This window comes from Falco biarmicus, chromosome 15 (genome assembly GCF_023638135.1).
Source record: "Falco biarmicus isolate bFalBia1 chromosome 15, bFalBia1.pri, whole genome shotgun sequence".
Lineage (NCBI taxonomy): Eukaryota > Metazoa > Chordata > Aves > Falconiformes > Falconidae > Falco > Falco biarmicus.
This window is the reverse complement of record NC_079302.1, coordinates 17,537,912-17,560,481: the sequence shown is the minus strand read 5'-3', so window position 1 is coordinate 17,560,481 and position 22,570 is coordinate 17,537,912. Positions and strand designations below refer to the sequence as shown.

Below are 22,570 nucleotides of genomic sequence, written 5' to 3'. Positions count from 1 at the left end.
TTCTCATATGATATGGAAGAAAACAAGGAAGTGAAAAAATTCTCCAAGTACGTGAGCTGTGTCGGTGTGGTGTACTTTCTGACAATTCAGTCTTCCCTACTTTTTCAGCTCAGTCTTTCTCCAGAGAAGAAATGTATTTTCAGGTGCAACTCACATGTAGAGCCCCATCAGCTGATCCAAGCTCAGATTAAGTCCAGGACCACCCTTCCTTCCACTTGGAATCTGTTGATCATTGTAATAGATTCCCCTGTTAAGTGAGGCTACCAGGTCAGCCTCTAGCTCCTGGCAGCGGGCAGTTGTAATCTCAATCAGATGCAAGGCAGAAAAGAGTGGAGGGGGGAGGGTAAGGAGAATTTTATGATACAGTCAGCTGGGGCTTCCAAGAGCTGTAAATTGGGATTTAGATTGATATTGCTGTTCTTTCATTTATTTCACCAAGTAACAAGGGAAACAGCACTTTGAATGTAGTACTAATGAATAAATAATGCACTCATTTGAAAGCTGGAGTTGAGATTGAGAAATACGTCCAGTATTCCTTTAGTGGCCCTGAAGTTCCATTTTTGTACTGGATCAGAGAGAGGAGCCAGCAGAAAGATGCACGTGGTGCAAAGGTGGCCCTGCCACCTGCCCCAGCCAACGGGGAGGCAAGTGTGTGGTCTTCCTTGCACACCTTTGCTGTGAGTGCCTGGGCTTCACATGCATTGTTGAACTTCTTTCACTTAAGAGATGCGAAAAGAAGAGAATGTTATGTTAGATATTGTTTGAATCTGGAATTCCTTTTATTTAGTGTCTGTATGATACTGGCCTGCAGACTTCGGCTCGGCTGCATCCTGGGAGCTCCTTGCCCTGCTGGAACGCGCAGTGAGCGATCACCAGGCCCTCTAGGAAAGCTCTGACTGCTTCTTGCAGTGCTCTGCGACCATGACCTTGGGCTGTTTGATGAACGTTGCATAGCCAGTTGTGGTCCATTTGGTTGACAACAAACAATGCTCACTGTAGTAATATGTAAACTTGCTGGATTAGATGAAACATTACCTGGTCTCTTAAAACCACCGTCATCATCTTCAAAGATGATCAGAGAGCAAAACACTTCAAAGTTACCTGCTCTCCCGATAATTTCTCTTTACTTCACTGTGTGTATTTTCCTCTGCAGTTCTTTCTAAACAGTCACCCTATATGGGGTTGTATAGACCTGCTTACAACTGTCCCTTGATTGCCCACTAGGTCCTTTCTAGAGTATTTCTCTTGGGTCAGTTACAGCAAGAATAAATTATAATTTGTCACCTTGCACAGCTCTGAATATACTGCTGCTAATTACTTTTCCTATCAATTTGCAAACAGGGTGGAAATCTGCCATGTGCATCTTTTGCATCTTTAGTATACCTTGTTAATAAAATCTGTAAAGGGTTAGAAGCTGTGGTGAATATTGGTGTTGTTTTGGAAGAGTACCTTCTACAAATATCAGTTTGTGGAATTTCCCCTCCCCACATCTGTGGATTGTAAATTGTTGATGAATAGCTGAGATCATGTCAGAATGGGATGAAAGCTGTGAAAGATTATGGATTTCTTTTAGAAATTAAGAAATCCTAAGCCATAACATGCATTTTAAGATTGGTCCTGCTTGCAGTTCACATGCTGGAATCAGTGGTTCTCTGTGGATACAGGCATTTCAGGATCACTATCATCATTCAGACATGAAAAATTAATTTTAAGCAGATATGTAATAGACTATTAATTTTAAAAAAATGAATATTTGCAGTTAGCATCAACAAATACATTTCATTTCATTTGATGTTTGTGTTTTTCCTTGTTCTTAACTATTAGATAGATGAAAAGCTTTGAATCCAGTTTGAAATATGGTATTATATATCCTACATTAGGTATCTTCGAAATAGCATGTGTGGGTGTTTATGACATTTTTTAAGATTGATGATTGACAGTCACTCCCATAAAAAGTAGTAATACCAAGAATCACTTGTTCCAAGAATGCTGAGAACATTCCTTACTTTATTTTTTATTCTTTCGTTTCTGAAACCTGAAAAACAGTTTTATTTTTTAAGAATAGCAAAATATGAATAAAAAGGCACTGAATTAGGCTAACCTACTATTCTTTTATTTGACTGCACAATCAAAAAAACCAGCTGATATTCTCCTCCTAATGTCATACAGAGTATTTGTTCAGCTCTTGTTGATTGTAAACTCAATACTGCATGGTCCTTATTACACCGCAGAACCTCAGAAAGGCAATGCAAGTACAAAAGCAATGTAAGGAAAAGGTGATTTTGTGAGGAAATCCTTTCCACAGAGTGTGAAAACCAGCAGCAAACAGCATTCTCAGAAGGGAAAAACAGCTTTAGCTTCTAACCACTTCACCACACATGGGATAAGTGTCAAACAGCATTTTGGACTCAAAGGCAGCCCCAGCAGCAGAGAAGCTGCCTGGATAGCGCTGTCCTGTCTGAATTCAGACAGCTCTTTGAGCAAAGCTAATTCTGCACGAGTCCCCTTTTGCTTTTGATATGATCAACCCTGTTTCTACTCTGGTCATTATATATTGATGATGTAAAATACCATATTGTGGTGATATTGTTTAAGATTGACTGGAATCTTAAAATGGTTTTACGTTCATTTAATTTTTCAGGTTTGTGGCAACAATTGTACCCCACACACACAGACAGAGAGTCTGTTGTTCTAGAAGGTTTCAGGTTTGTACGCTAGGAGGAGCGTATTAAGGACCAAAGCAAAAACTGATGATGATGAGCGCATTAAATTATTTTTGTTAACCATCACAGGGTTTTTACAGGTGAAGTGAGTTTTTATCATAACATTTAAATTTCAGTTTCTCTAATGTTTAGACTGACTTTTTGTTTCCTCCTCAAGCTTCAAGTAGATTCAGCTGACTTTGATACAAAACAGTCATAAATTTTATCTTGTCTGTTCCAGCTCACTCCTCACTATAGACAGTTTTTGTTAACTAGTCATATAACATATATAACTGAAAAATCACCACATAACTTAGTAAATTGCTAAATGAAGTGTTCTAATTTATAAAAATAAATTCCTTCCTCGTGGACTTTTCTGCCAAAAGGTAGACCTTAGCCAGCACTTTTTCACTTAAATTGCATTGTACAATATAGATGGTACTTCTGTTGTGTTTGAGGCGTATTGGTTTGTGATATTAGAGGGTTTGGGGAGGGGCAATTAATTTTTCTGTTGTGAATACAGAGCAGAAATATGTCTATCTGCAGACTGTTCCTGTTCAGCATGCTGACAAATGAGATATTTAGTTGGTGCAAATACATATAGCTCCCCCAAACCTCCTTACAACAGCTGTGAATCTGGGCAAGTTTATAGATTTCATGCTTTAACAGCTACCACCCAGCTCTAAAAGATAACACCTTTCTGTACACGCTTCACTGACCTGTCTCTTCCCACAGCGATGGTGCAGTACGCAGTAACTGAAAGAAGTGCCATTTTAGCCTTCAACATACCAGATTTAGAAAAAGAATCAAGTCAGATTTCAGGGCTTGAAAACTATTATTTTTGTGAGGGAAACATGTGTTTAGCAATCAGAAAAGATCTAGTTACATTTTTTTAAAATAGTATACCTATAGAAATAAAGCCAGTACATCTAGTTTATAGGAGGGTGGGATAGAAAGGTAGGTAAACTTTTAGCTCTGCCCTTGCCCTGCTGGCTAAACTGCTTCCACTGCAGTGGACCAGCTCCTATTCAGCCTCTAAGAGTGGGATTGGAACGTTTACGTCCCTCGGGAAGTGCTTTGGTACCTGATGGCAAAAGAGGATCTCTAGGATTAAAAAAAATAAATAAATAAAATTGCTGTCATAAAAATAACAAAGATATTTTCTTGATGTTTTAAATGACAGGTAACTTCTCAAATGATGCGTCCATGCAGAAGAAGGTAGGACCGCCTTTGAATACCTGTGTTTATTGACTTAATGTTTTCATGTTTGCAATGGTGGGAATAATAGTACTGCAAATAATATGTTATTTTTAAGGCTTTTTAAGTCCCATTTCCCAGTCAGTTTGGACATATGTACTTGCTAATTAGAAGGAAATTCTATGTAAGGCGGCTCACACTAGACAGCATGTAAATGATATCCAGGCTCTGCAGAAATGGAAGATTGGTATTGATTTTGTAATGAAGCAGTTGTGCATCTTCCAGTTTACAACCCTTCATGCTTACTATATACAACAAAAGCAATATATATTTCTAGGTTACCACTACTTTCACCTATATTTTGTGAACAGGAACGCAAAATACCATGATTACAGCTAGCTCCTGGGTGATAGTTCTATGTGTTTTAATAGAAAAAGATATGATAATCTGCTGAAAGAATGATTAATAACTTGTAAAAAAGTTAGCTTCTGGCATACTCTGAAATGTCTGTTGTCCCCATCATAGTATGAATTCATCGTAGTATGAATCACTCGGCAATCCTGAAAAAGACATCACATGTAGCATATACCTTTATATTCCAAAATAGTGACAAACATGGTATTTTACAGTGCTGTGCATGACTGATGATGTGGGAATAAGTAGGAGTAGGAAGTACACTGGAGTTTTAAAGATCTCTATTAAACGTAGCCTAAAAAGCATTCAGCTAGCAAATTTTATTTTGCAATTGTTTTGTGCTTGAGATAACAGGATCAAAAACTAGGCATTGTTCCAGACCCTTTAGCATATTTGGACTTTCCTGACAGACATGTCCAGGAGGACACAATCTATTCTTGTCTCTATATTTGAAAACTGGGAGCTTCTTGGGTTTACCTGGGCCATTCTGCATGTTTTTTTGCAAACCAATGCCAGTGTAGGGTTTCCTCTTGGAGAGGTTGTTCACTGGTGAGGCTCAAGCTCTGCAATTTATTTCCCATCAGGTTCTGTGACCTGTTTGTGAACTTAGTGACATAAGACACACAAAAGTTGCCAGGGAAAAGATAGCCTCAGATACAATTCCACTATTTCTTGTGTAGCACAGCTGATTTAAGAGACTGTTGCCAACCTCACATCTCCTGCCGCCAGCGATTCACAACAGCTTTTGAACCCAGATCAGTTTACAAACTACTTTATAGCGTGACTTCATAAACAGTTGGAGTGGTATAATTCAAAACAAAATCAATTGCGGCAGGAGATGGGAACAAGTGTACCAGCTCAGGAGACTTCCTTTTGGGAAACTGACCTGAGATGTGCTCACACTCATCCTGCTGGTTAACTCCCACTGACAGCAGAAACAAATGGGGGGAGGGTGCTGGAGGTGTTTCTGTAGGCAGTGTGAGACCATGGGTTGATGCATAAGAACACCGACCTATAGGCTAAAGGTGGTTTCTCTTATGCACATTGATCTTTAGTTGATTTGCTTTAATTTTTTTCTGAGTCTCCATGCGTACCACTCCTAAGTGTGTTAAAAATATTTGTATTTGTATGTTTGGTAATAGACCTAAAAATATAGATGTATATTGAAGTAAGTGATGAGATATTGGTAAAGAAAGCATCACCCATGCAAGGAAATTCTTCTAGGCACGCTCTTTTAATACTGATGGGACCATTGCTCATGTAAAATGTCTCAGTCCAGTTCTGTGGCAGACATTAAATACTCACAGCTTAATTTCTTAGACTATTTTACTTGATAAGGTAGACTTAGCATGCTTTGAAGCAAAGAGTTTTATGAAACTAACCTTTAGGACTTTGCAGGTATTCAAAGTAAAACGTTTAGAAACAGATCAGTCTATTGTTGATGCAGTCCTGGAATCTATTTTCTTTAGTGGTGGAGTCACCTTCAGTTGTTCCCTGGCTTCTGGGTCACAGACCACACCTTTGCTGTGCTACTACCTGTTTCTGTGAGGCCACTTCTGTAGGTTTCAGCATAGCAAAGAGGATTAATTGCAGCACAGGAACAGAAATGAACAGTCAGAGACTGAAAGGAAATACAAGAATTTCTTTCTCTTACTGTCAGAGAAAAATGTCAGCAACACCACGATTGCATTTCAGTGATTGCTAAGACAACAGATAATCTGTAATCTTCAAATTTGCTTCTCAACCATCTCTTGCCTCTAAAAGGGCAAGTTTATTCTCAGATTCACTAATAAATGTAAACAGCCTTTATGCTGTTTTATAGATTAGCCATAACTGTAGGAAAACTACGACTTGAACTGCTGCTCAAGCGTGTGCTTTTTGGATGGGGGCTCATGGGTTTGTGGACAGGGAACTTACAAGTATTTGTGCGTGGGAGCTAAGGAAGAGGCAGAATTGGAAGGTCTGCAGGTGAATTTTGGAGCTTTGTGGCGTGTTTGGTGCTATGCATGGGCATGGTAGAGGTCTGTGCTTCAGGGAAATCACTCACTCAGTGAGGCCAACGAACAAGTATGCCACAACATGTAACATAACACGTATGATGTGCGTGTAATTATTTTACATGTAAGCTATACTTTGAGTGATTTCAGGGTTTTGTTTTGGGGTGAGGGGTTGGATTTGTTGGGGTTTTTTGTTAACAAGCATCCCGTTCAAGTGTGTACCTCACTGTTAGTGTGCCTGAGCAAAATTATTTTGTGATTGTGCAATGATTTTTTCTCTGAAAAAAAGGAAGACCCAAATCACAGAGTCTCCTAGACATCAGAAAACACAACTAGTATCTACTAGAGGCTTTTTTGATCACTCTTTTAAATAAATCAAGCAAACAAAAAACTTTCCTCCCTTCTAGCTAGAAAGCTCTGGGATCAGCATGGGTAAGTAACACTCACCAACTATAGCAAATGATTTCTTAGGAACTGTCTTTTTTTCATTTATATATATGTATATATGCACTGTTGTATCTTGGCTTTCAAGCATCATGTGTTTGTTTAGGAGAAAAGGACACACACCTTGAAAGTCAGTTGTCAAACAAAGTGCTTGAATTCCAGCTGAGCGGGATTCCCAAAAGAGCAATCCTTGCCAGTTTGTATTATGGAAAAGCCTAACACCGACATGCTGTTCTGTGGAGCCTTGTCCATGCACTAAAGCAGCCTGAATTAATTCTCATGTTAGAGTCAATCAGCTTGAGAGTTTTCCTGAAGGCAGGTGTTTCAAAGTGCATGCAGTTTTAATGAAAAGCGAAGATAGCTGTTCTCAAGCATGTAGACCTAGAAAGAGAATTTCCCAGAGGTTGCTGTAGATATACCAACCCATTAACAGTTAAATAAGTAAGATTCTCTCCAGTGTCAAGCATGTCTGGTAAACCAGCTTTGCAAAGGCAAGAAGCTTGTCTCTGTTCTCAGATCTCCTTTTCCCTTTGTCTGATGCTGTTATGCATGCTCAGTACTAAAATACTGTACTTTGTGCTTTTGCTGTGGCACCGTTTATCATTTTGGTGTTATATTTTTACTCCTTGTTCTCAGTGGATATTGTTATTGTGATGGATTTTGTCTTCTTCAAGAAATGAGGAAAGGACTTTGATAGGATTAGACTGCCACCATAAAAGAAGGAATTTTCAAATCCCAGACAGTTGGTATATATAAGATGAGGTTTCACTGACACTCAGTATTAGCATTGTGCTTGTTTAACTTAAGACAGCAAGGAGGAAATGTTTAAGAGAGGTAAGCTTATATGGGGACAGACTGTTCTTAGACTTTGTTTATATTTATTTAGTTAATAAACTCACATAATAGATTAGTTTCAGTCTATATAAACTGTTTTGAAGAATTATTTTAAGAATATGCGCATAAAGTGAGTTTGGGTGTAGATGGGGACAAATCAGTATCTCAAGCGTGCCATGTATATTCTAAGATTAATAGGAAACTCTTGCAGTGTGGTCCGATTGCATCATCAATGCACCCTCCCTATTGAGGCAACTTGCTTTTGCAGCTGTTTGATATAAATTCCTTGCATATGTCTTAGTCCAGTTGGTTTATTTTTATAAACAATAAATAGCCCAACATTCCTGCAGTGTTTCCCTTCCCTCGGACAATCTCATGGAGCCATTTGCCATGAAGACGGTGGCTGAGATTAGTGGCGTTTGCACAGATGGCGGCCATCATTTTGGAAATCTCATAAATAGTGGAACACGTGGACTTTTTCCTCCCCCTTCAACATGATCACAATAGATTATGAGGGCCTACAAATCACTACCAGATGATATTAAGTTGCTTTGATAACACTCTGGGTCCCTTCCGGTGTGATATTTTTCTTCATTAGAAAGGATAGCTCAAGCACACCAAATCCTCTTACTCTTTTCTCAAAATTTATAGATCTCAGTCTCTAAACTAATTGTTAGTTGCACAGCATGCCTTAAGCTGTGCCCAGACAGAGCAATTACATCCCCCGGCCCTGATTAAAGGCACAGAGGAAACAGAAGTGCAAAGAAAATGAAACACTCTTGGCTGTTTGGGCAGGATGTCATTGCTGTTGTTTGCCTTTTTTGACATTTGTTGATAAAAGTGAGAAAGGAGGTCAGTTATCCATCACTGACCCTTGTTCAAAGCCAAAGATGTGACAGGCTTGTCTAAGGCTACTGACTCAGTTTATGAAATTATAAACAAAAAGGGGTTTCTAGGCCAATGTGCTGCTTTTCTATTAGCAACTCAAGAATTTCTTCATTTTCCCCCTGCTAAATTATATTGCTTTCTATGTCTTTTAAACTCATTTACTTCTGTGTGTATGCCTAAAACCACAAAACATCTTTGTTCATGAATGACTAGAGCTGTACTAGCATATAAGCTCTGCAAATTACCTGGAACAAGATAAAACTGATATACAGATGTTTCTGCATATTCAGGCATTTCTTATTGCATGTTTCTCACTTTAAACCGCAGCTTTCTGAGGGATGTGTTTCCCTTTTGTGACTTACAGTAACTTTATGGCTGACTGTACACTTTTAACAGTCAAGATCGAGTTTTTCAAAGAAAAATGGGAAAGCATTATTTGCTTTCACCCAGTATCTTTCTGAAATCATCATGTCTAAGTTTGTAAATCTGAAGCAGTGTAGTACTTATTTTTAAATTACTGAGCTGGCTTAAAAGTCAATCATTTTAAAAAATGATTTAAAAAAAGTCAGGCATTTTAAAATTAGATGATGGAGAGCAACAACTTTCTTGTGTTAAATCTGATCTTACGCTTTCAGTGACATCTCCTCTACTGGGAGTTACCTGTTTCGTAGAGCAGTCTGTGGAAAAAGCACAGTGCACTGTGTTGTATTTTAAATATTTCAGCCAGGACTACCAGAGACTTCACGTTTTGAAGTCTTTGTTTAACCAGTTTCTGTAATTGCTTTACGTGATATGCTAACACTGCTTCACACTAAACAGATGGGTTGTACAGAGGATCAAACCCGTAATCTCATGGTGTCTATAAGGAGACAGAAACAAACAGCTTAAATGTTTTTGAAAGTAATAATAGATTTATGTCCCTAAATTTTTTCACCTCATATTCTGTTTTCTCACTTTTTAAGACAGAGGGATTTTCTATTAAATGACCACACCCGGTCCCAATGTTTAAAATGTCCGATAAACTCAGCTGTATGTGATGGTTTGTAAGTAACAGTGGTAGTTATTGCTCTCCTTTGTGTCACTTGCACCATGCCTGAACAGAAAAGAAATTTTCAGCAGTCACTCTCTCTTAAAATGACCAAACATCAAAGAAGTTCAGTGAACTTGAAATTATATCAGGAAGCAGATCAGACAAAACCTTACTGGGGCGCATCTGTAGTTTCCCCAGTTTTGTGCTTCTAAGTGGATTTAGTTTCAGATATTCTGTTAGTGGAAACTGTACACTTTCAAAAGTAGAGAGCACTCCCCCATGAGCCTTGGTCCCGTAGACAGTTTTATTATTGCTGTTGAAGGCTGACTGATCCGGTATTAGTAGAATAATACAGTAAACAAATGGCATGTAATAAATTAGAGCGTCACACTTTGAAGTCTTTGTTTAACCAGTTTTTTAATTGCTTTATGTGATACACTAACACAAACTGCTTCATGGTAGAAAGATTGGTTGTACCACAGATAGAATCTATATGGTGTCTGAAAGAAAAAAAAAAACAAAAACCAAACAACAAAAACCACCAAACAAACACAAACTAACAAACTCGTAGACAAAATGCTTATGGCCTAGGACCCCTACAAAACTGCAGTAATTAATGATGGAGCATTGTCAGTGTGGGAGTCAGTGCGTTAAGACTCCACAGATGACAGAAAACATGAAACCTTCTGTTACATTCCCATAAGAAGCAGTGATGAGCAAAACCCTCTTTTCAGGTGCAGAGAGTTTCTATCCTTCTCAGATGATCAGAGGTATAAAACTGACTTCAGATGATATTTGCTGAATGCAAATTGCCTCGTGCTTGCTGTGATCCTTTAGCTAGAACCCTTACAGAAAAGTGATGCCCCCTGTCCCACTACCTTTTTACCAGTCTTCACTAACCAGTACTGCCAGAGAACCCCTGCAAAAAAATTCCAGTAGCCTTACTTCCAAGGTTGGCAGATACAGCTGTTGAGAGACACACCTCAGATGAAGGGGTGATTCCTCTTTTCTTGGCAAAACCCCACATAGATTTTCCCTGTATGCCTTTTTAGAGCATGCCTGTTTAGACATTTATCTGCGCGGTTCAGGAATCAAAAAGAGTCAACTAGGGGTCTTTTGGGTGGGAGACAGGGGAGTGAAAAAGCTTTTTTTATGTTGCCTTGCTATTTAAGAACCTTGCAAGGAAAAGGAAATCCTCTCTGCTGTTCTATTTTCAAGCTCCCTTTAAAATAATTTTCTGATAGATTTCCTGAAATAAACAGAATGCACAAGATCTGCCAGCTCTGCGCATGTGCTTGTGGTGCATTGGGTGAATATAGCTACTGTTCCTGTAAGACAAGGCAGAAGTGAGACATTACATGCCATGTGGGAGAGGCTGTTAACAAATTGGTGGAAATGGTTACGGTTTTCAACTTGTCAAGCATCATTTTCTTAGCTTGATGACACCTTGTAAGACCAATAAATAATTTATGGGGTATCTAAATGTTTCAAATAGGAATTTAAGGACTGGAGGAAAGAGGTCTAGGGTCTCATAGTTAATCCTATTCAAGCAGCTTCTTATTAAAACAGCCCTCCACAAATTGATTACAGCTGCAATCCCTTTTAAGAAGGATTATTTAAAAATCCCAATTATAAAGACTATTTGTAAAGAGTAAAATACTTAGTGTCAGTTTTGCATAGAGACTGTGGCTTGACTCAGTTGGCAGAAGTGGGTTATCCTTTTCCTGCCGTTATTTTCAGGAGAATCTGCTCATTTCAACCAGTGGCTTTAGCACGGTTGCTGCAAAGGAGGGTAGCTTCTTTTCTGGTCATTTGTATTCCTTGGCTACCTCTGCTAGCCCCTAGGTTGACCTTTACCTCCTTTTGGCCCTTCCCTTCAATTTTATGATGTAAAGAACTGATATTTAAGGCCCGATCGAATTCAGGACCTGGGCCTGAGATCCTTTGATAGCTTCCCCAAAAGGGCACCACCGCCATTCTCATAATTCACCTGTACAAGCTACAGTAAATGTGTTTACAACAGAGACAAGGGGCTAATATGGCAATGTTTTGCCTCATTTCAGGTGCCTAAGCCCACCTTTAAAAGGCTTCTTTGTGCCCTTCTGGTGACATCAGCAGTGGTAAACTGGCTGTGAAGAGAGTTTTACAACTGTTTTGTATAGCTGGAGCCATGCAAAAGAACCAGGGCAGGCCTGTGGTTTTTATTCTGTGGTCTTCATCCAGAAACATTTCTAACAATTGGATTATGCCATTACATTTTAAAATGTTCTAGGGAGTTCAGAGGGATCCGTATAATATACTTTGTCTCCTCTAAGGAATAGTTTTCTTACAGCTAAGCAATATAATACATCATGTTTGCATTTTCAAATAAGACGACCTCAGTTGTACTCACTCAAACCAATAACGCACCTTCCAAAACTTCGGTCACCAGAGACTGTTGTTTGAACTGCTGCGACAAAGCTTATTTTCTTATGGCAGGAATGTTTGAAAGAGTGTATATTAAATAAATATTGAAGAACAGTCTTAGAAAAAGAGTTGGAAATTTGTAAACATGAGTATTCAGTCAAGAAACTGAACACTTAGAGATCCAGCCAGGGACAGAAACATACCCTATAGCCATTTATCTAATCAAAATTAACAAAGTACTTAAAGAGTGAACGCTTGTAATGAGCTGCTTGTGAATAAGCTGGCAACCATGAATAATTCCCTGAATACAAATACACTTTCAAGGAAAAGCTAAACTGCTTCTGAGCAGTTAGTGAATAGAAAAACAAAAAACAGGTGGCATTTACCAAATAAATTATGTTTTCCCCAGTTTTGCTGACCATGACAAGAGTGATAAAGGCAAACAGTACTTCCTTCCATAGATAAAGAAAAAGGATAGTCGAGTAAGAAAGATGGTTAGATTGGGCAACTTTTATTCAGGTCTCGATTTAATCATATGCTCACCATTTTGTTCTGGTCTCACTCCTTTACCCTCATGTTTTATTCTGAGTACTTAGGGTCACGTTTTTCAAGGCTGAAATCAACTCCAGTTAATTTTAGCAGGAGTTAAATGCAGGCCTTCGTATTCCTGTATAGATATAGCGTATCCTTATAGATACACTTTCGTTAATGTACACGGTAGCAGTTCCCTACTCCAGATAGGCCCTGGGAGGGTGCTTGGTGGTAGTAAGCACGTAAGACATTCAAGCTAAACAGCTAAAATCAGGGGGTACAAACATCTCTCCAACTAGGCATCTGTGATAAATAAGTGCTGGATCAGGTCATTCCTGCTTGTGTTTATGCTTTCATTTATGTTTAATGACTGTATGAATACAGCAACATCTTTTTCATCAAAATTCGTCCAAGGGTCTGACTATTAGGAGTCTTTTGAAGTGTGTATTTTACTTTGCTATCATCTTCCAAGTAGGTTTAGGGGAAGGAACCCATTAAAAAGGTTATTTGTATTTATAATTTTTTTTTCTGAGGTTTTGTGTGTTAGTTTATGAGAAGACAGACCTTTAATATAGCTTTTAGTCCAGCATCTCACTGCTGTGTGGGCTGCTTTGTGGACTTCTTTCTACATAGAGGTATACGTATCTGCACACGTGCGTGTATCTATTTCACAGAAGTATGTAGTCATCATTCCTTTTACAGTAGTTTTAACTTTCTGCTACATGTGCTGCGCTGTAAAGTATTAAGCCTTATAATCCCTCAACCCCTTAGATGTGGTTTGCTGGGGGGGTGGTGGTGGTGGTGGCTGTAAATCTGTGATGGCAAACAAGAAAAGCCTGAAGCTGTGAGCAAACAGGAAACAAATGATCTCAATCCCAGAATGTAAACTGCCATTGACAGAGATGCATGAAAGAATCATAACAGGGAAACCTGCTGCAATTTTTCATCCAGTTACCAGCTGAATCACTGCCATTACACTGAAGAAGCAAGCTGCCAGCCCAACACTGACATGGCAGAGTTCTTTAGATGTTGTTGTGTGCACAAAGAAACCATATAGTCTGACTGGCATTTACTCCTTTTCATGCTTGCAGACTGATAATTATTGTGCACTGCCTCAAGCTTGCAATTAGAGGCCACCAAGTAACAAAAAATAGCTGAATTTCAAGATTAAGCCTTTTCCATGACTAGTCACATTTTCCTAGCAGCAAATATGTTGTTGCCAGTAAAAACAGAAATCACCTATGCCATACTGTTACCAGATTAAAGGACATATTAGCTGCAGGAACAAATGGAGAATTTCCATAAAATAAAAAGTAATAATAACTGTCATTGTTACTGGTGACACAATTACAGTTGATATCATAGTGTATCAACTCTAATACTGACTCCTATGTCACAATGCAGCTTTTGGGGGTGCGTGGGGGGGGGGTGGTGTGAGAACACTGAACTCCCAAGTCCTTGCAATTATTTATTCTATAGTAATTTTACAGTATGGATATTCACTCTGTGTTTTGAGCATATTCTATTTCCACTTTCCCAGACTCCTCTCTGGTCTCCCAGAGCTTTGCAGTTGAAGTTCATAGGAGATACTTCATTGCCTTTATTGCATAAAAAATGTGCCCTGCTAAGCATGTGCCCTGCTTGGCTCCGTTTCTGTGCTAGGCAGAGTATATAAGGTTAGTAAAGCATTAGAGAATCACTTAGGACAAAGTGGAATACATAAAGAAGAAGCTGTCAATGAGGAATGTTAAAGAGAAGGGTTTGGGTTTCTTTTTTGCTTTCTCATTTTATGACTTTTTCTTTGTTGTATAGTGATGACTAAGATAAGTTGCTTTGGAAAATCAGAGGTGCTCTGCAATAATAATCAAATCAGTCTATATATGGATGTGCTTAGTGGGATGTTTATTGTAAAAATACATTGGTTTCACTTAATGGAGGATTTGGCAGGGGGTGGGGGAACCAGAAGAAATGGCCCCAGTTGAAACTTCTCAGCACACCATTAGGAACCACTTAGGAAAGTTCTGTCAACTCTAAAGGTTCCTCTTCAGTTGTTTGAACCAGGCAAGAAAAGTCCCACAAACACAGGAGGAAAAAAAAAAAAAAAAAGAAAAAAGAAGAGTGGTAGTTTTCAAAGGATGATCTGTTGAGAGATGGGATTTCAAGGTTCAGGAGAACCTGACTGAGGCAGAGCTGCTGTCTGGGAGGAATCAGAAGCAGCAGGCCAGTTCAGGCCGCCAGAAATGACTGGCCTTAGGTGAAAGCAAACATCTAACTACTGTTAGTAAATAATACTTTTGTTTTTAAAAGGCTGTGCAGTCACTATTCGTGGCTGGACACAGCCTGGAAAGGTGACTTATGACTGCCTGGGCTCACTGGACTTGCTGAACAAAAGGTAAGTTTGGGAGCTTATGAAAAAAGTCCAGTTCCAGTCCGAGAGTGTTATTTCTGCCTTGTGGATGAATTACAGAAATTAATAGCTTGCAGAAACCATCTCATTGAGAGGTTTGATTAAGTATCTGACCTAATGCTTAGGTGAGATCAGTTAGGTGGGATGGAGGAGAAACAAGAGTGAGACCAGTCTTCTGAAGTTGATGAATATTGCATTAGTTCAGCTGCCTTGTGAAACCTCCCTGATAGCAAAGTGAGCTGCAGAAAGGGCAAAGTTCTAAAACTTAAGAAGTGCCATAAAGATATTTTGTACTGAAGTTGCTCTGTGACTGAGGGTTTAATGTAGCACAAAGATCATCCTCAGCTAACCACAAGATCATTACCCAGGTTTTCAGGTGGGTTTTGTAGCTACTCAGAAGGGGCATCAGGGATGAAGAACAGGTTCAATCACAGTGTGGATACTGCCAAGAAATTAGACAGAGGCAGAAGTACCTGTGTGCTGTGATATTTGTTCCCTGCATCTTTCTGTCATGCTTTCTTTAGTAATTTCATGAGAGCACTCCCACATCATAATCTTTATGAATAGGAAAATAGGTGTGTATGGTCAATCTGGAATCTGGGGCAGGGGAGGAGTGTATGTGCGAGTAGGTAGGAGTGTATGAAAGGAAGCAGGGTTTGGTCCTCAAGGGTAACCTTAACTCTAGCATGTCTACACACTAAACTTAAGATGGCTTCAGTTATTTAGAGAGCTTATATGTATAAGTTTTCTCTCTCATCTAGTATTTTAATATGTGATTATTAAAGCATTTTGAAAAGCTGCTCTGTCTGGGGAAAAGTAGACAATGATGCACTTTCTCTGAAGCAAAGGCTGCATATCTGCAAAGTCCTCACTTTCCACTCACTGATGGCACTGATGAGTCATGTGCAATCCATTGTAATGCCTGACATCATTTGCCATAAAATCCACTATGCACTTATTAAATCTAAATGCGCTCTATAATAAAAAAAAACCCAACACATAAAGCATGATCAGATGGACACACGAGACAGGATTAATTCCTTGCATAGCTACTTATACACATGAAGATGTGCAGTAATGTGTACCTGTTATTCACATCTAAGCCTAGACTCAAAACATTAATATAAGGGCTCAAAGAAAATTTTTTGCATAGATCTTCTCTTTGACTCTCAAAATATTCAGCAAGTTTCTCCTGAGACTTTTTTCTATCTCTTGCAAGGCACTTTTTGCTCATCTCTTGTTCTCATGAAGATAGTGTATAGCAGAGTCAGCTATTACAAGACTCATCGGCTTCCTGTCTCGACATCAGGCTTTTCCTTCTCCCTTTAGTCTTAAAAATGCACATTTCACTGTCATCCTGAAACTGCTTATGGTATGGTCACACTTATAGCATCATAGCACTCAGCAACAGATGGGAAACTGCCTCCCAGAATGAGGGGTAAAACAGCAGATTTTCTGTATGGAAGAGACATGGGAACAAAATTTGATTTCCCACTCGAGAGAGCTGTCCAGGAGATCCTGATATTGTGAATCTTTCAAAATTACGTGATGGTCTTTCATAGAATCACAGAGTACCTCAAGTTGGAAGGGACCCATAAGGATCATTGAGTCCAACTCCCTGATCCTCGCAGGACTACATAAAATCAAATTGTATGGCTAAGACAGTCGCGCAGATGCTCCTTGAACTCTGACATGCTTGGTGCCATGACCACTTCCCTGGGGACCCTGCTTCAGTGACCAGCAACCCTCTCAGTGAAAAGCCTTTTCCTAATGTCCAAGCTGAACTTCCCCTGATGCAGCTTCATTCCGTTTCCTCGTGTGCTAAATATATACGAATATATACGCCTATTCAGACTATGCTTTGCCAACACACCTACGAGATGCTTCACTTGCTATCTTAAAAAATTAAAGCAAAGATCCCATGGTGTACACTGGAATAAACACATCTTTTTCTTAATGGACTGAGAGATCTGCTGTGATGGAAAACAGGGCATGGCTCCTAGTCATGACCTCTGTTGTATAAGCAATTTGGGAAGCCAGTGGCGTAAAACCAGTAATGTTGGCCTGCACATGGCTCAGCAGACTTCTTAGAAGCATCAAATGGAGGAATTGCCAGCTTTGAGGTGGTTGATGAAATTATATCCATTTTTTCCTTTTTGACCTTTTCAAGTCACAGCGACCACACACTTTTCCAGCTTGGGAAGAACTCTTGCTGAGGGTTCCCTGCTGCCCATCACAAATGCTAATGGTTTATAGCCACAATCCATTCTACTGGCAGTGCTGGGTGCAACCACAGCTGAGCCATGTAACAGATTCACATAAATAGCACAGGTTCCAGCTTTAAGGAGAGGTGAGAATGATGGCAGCGCACTTTGCTTTGAGGTGCTTGAATGGAAGTGGTACAGATCACAATCAAATCAGAGTATAATACTCTTAATGTATCTATTACATTAAGTATAGCAGGTTGTAAGATAGCAAATGGATTCAATTCTGTCCTCCCCCTGCTCCACAAGTAGTGACTGATGCGTTATTTGTCAGTAATGCTAAATTTAATGAATAAAAATATTTTAAGGTGTGGTCCCTAAAGGAATCAGTTTGTAATTCACCATCTGTGTGAATAAATATATAGATGTGTATATATTTACACACATGGAGACCTAATTTTCATTTCAATTTATACTAAGATAGGTCCCACTGGAGCTGTAAAGTGGAGTTGGTTTGGTCCTGCATGCTTACTGGAAAAGATCCATTTCATGTGAGAGCCTAGTCTTTTTGCAGTTCGGTGGGATTTTGCATGTGATTTTAATAGGATTAAAATTTCACCCATGCCATACCATAAAATGGCTTTAATATGAAAAAGAATCAGGCATGTACAGTTATATGTGTATGGACTTGTATTGTCAGACTTACCTTTGGCATAATATTTCAGTTCTACTGATTTTGAATTGCTGTATCTCTAAACTGATTTTTTTCATACTGTTTGGAGTAAATTACAAGGTTCTTATCCATGGCACTGACTTTATTGTTCTGCTAGGATGTCTTCTTTTGTAATAAAAACAATAACTTAGTGTAAGTAGTACTTTTTAGGTTTACTAATCAGACAGACTAATTGTATCTTTAATCTGGGTCAGTCTGCTCTTGCTTATTATAATTTGGCTCCAAGTCTCCCCAAAAGAGGAACATTTGCAAATAATTTAGTGGCAGAATCACTCTCATATAAACACTATAAGAATTGCTGAAAGGCACAACAAAAACTCTCTACAATTTTGAATCCAAGTGTCCAATATTTCCTACAAGGAGTGTACAGCTTTTCTTAAACCTTGGAATGAACTTGAACGCGTCTGTATCTGTGTCTTCAGGTGAACATGTAAAAAGACTGGATAAACAGTTAGGGAATGGGGTCTTTATTTACAAAGCTGAGACTGTCTAGGCAGGGCATTTTTCCTGATTCAATCTACCAACTCAACTTAGAAAGACCACACTAATATTCAATTTTAGCTTTGTTGCCATGCCTATACAATCCCTGCTTAGATTGCTAACCAGGGTGATTATTGCTGACTGAAACTGTTAATGTTTTGGTTGGATGTTTGTCCTCTTGAAAATGGACTGAAAGATTTTTCCCTATAGGCTACTGAATTTTCATTGCATGTTAACTATTTAGGTTATTTTTCAACTCCACCACAACCCAGTAGTGAGAGAAAGTAGCTAGCACATAAGAAAATAATAATCAGATTTGTTAGGGAAACTTTGAAAGTTACTTGATACTTAGAGATTTGGGGGGGGGGGGATTACATGCTTATAGGGGGACACTGTTTATAACTGGGGATCTGAAACTGGATATACATTATGACCTGTACAAGGCAGCTGCCCTCGGAAAGCAGTAACTTTGTAGTATCAACATAAGAAAGCTTCAAAATAAGTTGCTAAAAATATCTGTTCCTGTCACCTGTTTGGAATTGACATCACACCTGCACAAAGTAATTTCTTTCTTTAGGTTGAAGGATGGTTTTGCCATCCACCTGCATAAAGAAATGCTTCAGAAACACAGGCTAGGCTGTCTGTTATCAAGAAGGCAAAAGATAGTGGGCAAAAAAATATGCCCACAGTTTCACATAAGTCCTCTCAGTGTAAGAGAAGGTGTTGAGAAAATGTGCTTTACCATAAATTATGCCTTCCTGGGGGAAAAGAATATTGAAAGGGGGTTTTTGACAAGTACAATATAAGAGATTAGTTCATTTGAGTAGAGAGAGTGCTTAAAAATGCAGCTGCATGCAGATTTCTTAAGAAACTACAACTGACAATTGAAGAGAAAACCTCAAACAAGATTACAAAAATTAATCAGTTGGCACAGAATGGTTGACATTAATGTGTGTACTTCTTTGTTTTGAAACTAGACTGTGGAGGAGTTTTCTTATACGGAAAATTTCATCTACTTGTACTTGTCTCCTCACATAGTCAAATATTTTGTGAGACAGATCAAAAACCCTTTTTGACAAGCTCATTCCCACGCTTCTCCTTTTTAACCTGTTTTTTGGGTGGTTTTTTTTTTTTTTAATTGGGTTTCTCTTTTCCTGGAGGCTTGTTCAGATAAAGAAAACTTTGCTTGAAATATATATCAGTAGCTATGTATCTCCTGGGCAAACAGTATTTAAATGAAATATGGAAATGGAGTTAAAAAATATTAAGGGGTGGAATAACACAAGTGCCACTAGCCTGTCAAAGAATTTTGGGGGCATGGAAGGAGTGTTGAAGTTGGCTTTGGGAGAGGCAGGCAGGAGGAGATTCTTCGATGAACTAACTCTATCAGTGATTTCTCTCATGCTATGGGTTTCTTTTTTTTATGTTACAAAGTATGTGATATTTGTTGGAGAAACCTTTGGTCATGGTACAAAAAAATGTAATATGACTGAATGTGCTGTAGTTTTCCTCCCACAAGAGAATAAGAAAAAATGTTATGATTGAGCATAAAATTTGAATGGACTGGCTTTCTCAATGAAGCATGATGATTGCACTATCTGTGTCTATAGACCTAAATGACGCATTTTTATGCCTAGAGTAAGAATTTTTCCCTTAGAAAGTAATATTCCTCATCATGTCTTAGTGTCATAAAACAGTTATGCTGTTAAAATGTTCTCCATTCTGACGTAGTTTTTCATTACCCTGGTAATGAACCAGTAATTGAACATGCTTATAAAGTGAGTCCTGAAATAACGTCACAGCCCTGATGATCTGTGGAAAACCCCTGTGATCACATGTGAGAAGGTAGAGCATTTGAAACCTGGCAGTGGGAATGAAAGTACACTACTTAATTGTTCACAACAAAGTTGATAGCAAATTAGATACCAATTTCAGTAGTGTCCCAAAAGTACAGTCCATGCCAAGCCTTGTTTCAGAAGGGAAGAAGAGATACCAAGTCTCTTTATCAACACAGACAAATTTAGAAATTTTAAGTGTAAATAAAAAAGAGATGCATGCCAAAGGAACATAATTTATACTCCACGGACTGGAGGATTTCTGCACTAATTTGACTTCTTTTTTTTTTTTTTTTTTTCTTCTGCTTTCCTCTTTGTGATGTGTGCATCTCCTCTGGTGATATTAATTGGATATCCAAGACATCACTTACACCTCACATCTCCATGTTCTGTGTCAGAGAATCTGCGGACTCCGAGTGTGTAATAGTGTGAGCACAACGCAGGGCAGGTCAGACAAGCTGTGAGAGGTGGGAGGACATGCGGGCATCATCTCCCACTCTGCTCCTCTGTTCTCTGCCTAGTCATTGCACAGGGTCAACCTACACACCACTTCAGAAGAAAGGAGGGAGGTAAGGAAAACAATCATTTCAATGTTAATAAGGCCAGGAGGGATGTTAAGCTCCTCGAGTAGCTTGCTAACTGCCACAATACTAAGGAATCAAACAATAAATAACGTGATATGGAGGGAGAGCACTTGGTGGAGCCTATAGAATGGCTCATCCAGTATTATCCTAGCTAAGAAGCTGGGAGTTGGAAACAATCACAGACTGTTACCTTTTTGTCAGAAGGGATGTTTTTATAGTAAAGTTTTCTTAGACTTAATCTTTAATATTAACAATTTTACCACCACATCAGTAAGTCTCCTCTTTCACACGTGCACACTCCTGTGATTTTCCTCTCTACACTTACAGAAAAACTAACAGCTTGTTACAATTCAAATGTGATAATTTTCATGTGCTAATCACTTTCCTTAATGGGGAATGTTTGCTTTCTCTAAAGTTTAGCCATTTCCACACCACGGCCATTTATGCTCTTCAAAGTCTTACATATCAGAGAATATCTGTTCTTTCCTTCTACTGAACTATTCCTCTATAATCTGCATTTAGACAATATTTGAAAATATTTTTCATGTTCCAGTTTTTAATTGCTGTATAAACACTCAGGTTAAATAACCATCAGATATCATCATGTATTTTACAAATACTTTGTTCATATAAGTGTACATATACAGATAATGTAGAGACACTAAACTATACAAAAAGCAGTGCAAGTGGCTAGTGTGCTCTCTGCTCTATCAAGTGTTGTGATAATTGATGATAGTCAAATATAAAGAGTGCAGGGAGTTGCAGGTCTGCATTAATCCATTAATATGCACTGTGTGCAGCACCATCACTCAGGGGTGAATCTCTGTTTATGAAATTTTCTTTGCATGGTTTTTTTTTTCCTATCCACCTTTGCATTTACAGAGTTTCTTTTAATCAGTGTCTCAAGGAAATTATTTTGATGCCTTTACTCTTGCTGATCAGTTTCTTACCTTATAAGTGATACACTTGCAGTTACCAGGTGAGGCATCACTAGGTATGAATACTGGTGCCCACAGATCTACCCACAGGATTACATTCAAAATAACCAGTAATGTAAGTGCAATCAGTCTGATTTCACTGATGAAGAAACTCCAGACAATTGGCTGACTCATTTATCAGAAGAGATGTCTCCCAAAAAATGTTAATTTGTAGAATAACACTGGTTTCTTCTCTCCGGTTTCATTTTCATGTCCCAGCCTCAAGCTTTAGTTCATCTATCATCACTTCTCTTATGCTAACACAAAAAATTATGCACCCCTATTTGCTGAAAACATATTGACAGTGTCATTTTACAGAATACTTTTAATTGATCTGCTTTGTTGCTAATGGTGTTTAAATTAGTTATAAAAGGCTGAGTTTATAAGCTTGTTTTGATATATTCCATAAAGCTGAGTATGATGCATCATGAATTTATGCCTCAGCACTATGTAAGTCTCCATTTTGTAAAGAGGTAAATATATATGGTATATGTACACACATGTTCATTTGGAAGACTCTTATCACTAAAGTCATGGCCTCATTTTGAAAATAAACACCTGGTTTGTCATGAGTACTTATTAAAAACTGTAGTTATTTGAGCTAGAAAACTATATATATCATAACCAGAGGCTTCTGTAGTTTTTTAACAAAACTCCCATTGATGTCTGGGGAGTTCCACATTTTAAAATGCCATTTTATATCTTATCATGATTATTCATTGTTTAGAAACTCAGAAGGATGAAACCAAGTAGTTCAAAGTGAAGTCAGATAAATATTCATAGAAAACACTTCTAAACATTAAAGAACTTCTTAAAAAAAAATTACCTAGTTTATTTGAGTTTCAAAATATCAAATATGATATAAAATTAAAATCATGATACAGATTTCTATAGTTTGAATTTATGT

General features: G+C 38.4%; 1 long non-coding RNA gene across 1 annotated transcript in view; it reads left to right on the top strand.

The window, feature by feature from the left end:
* Window positions 1-21,170, top strand: part of LOC130159433 (uncharacterized) — a 30,826-nt gene extending 9,656 nt beyond the window's left edge. Inside the window, exons 3-4 of the long non-coding RNA XR_008825739.1 lie at window positions 3,886-3,920; window positions 20,463-21,170. This is a non-coding gene — a long non-coding RNA (uncharacterized LOC130159433). The remainder of the gene's footprint in view (window positions 1-3,885; window positions 3,921-20,462) is intronic.
* Window positions 21,171-22,570: the final 1,400 nt, after the last annotated feature.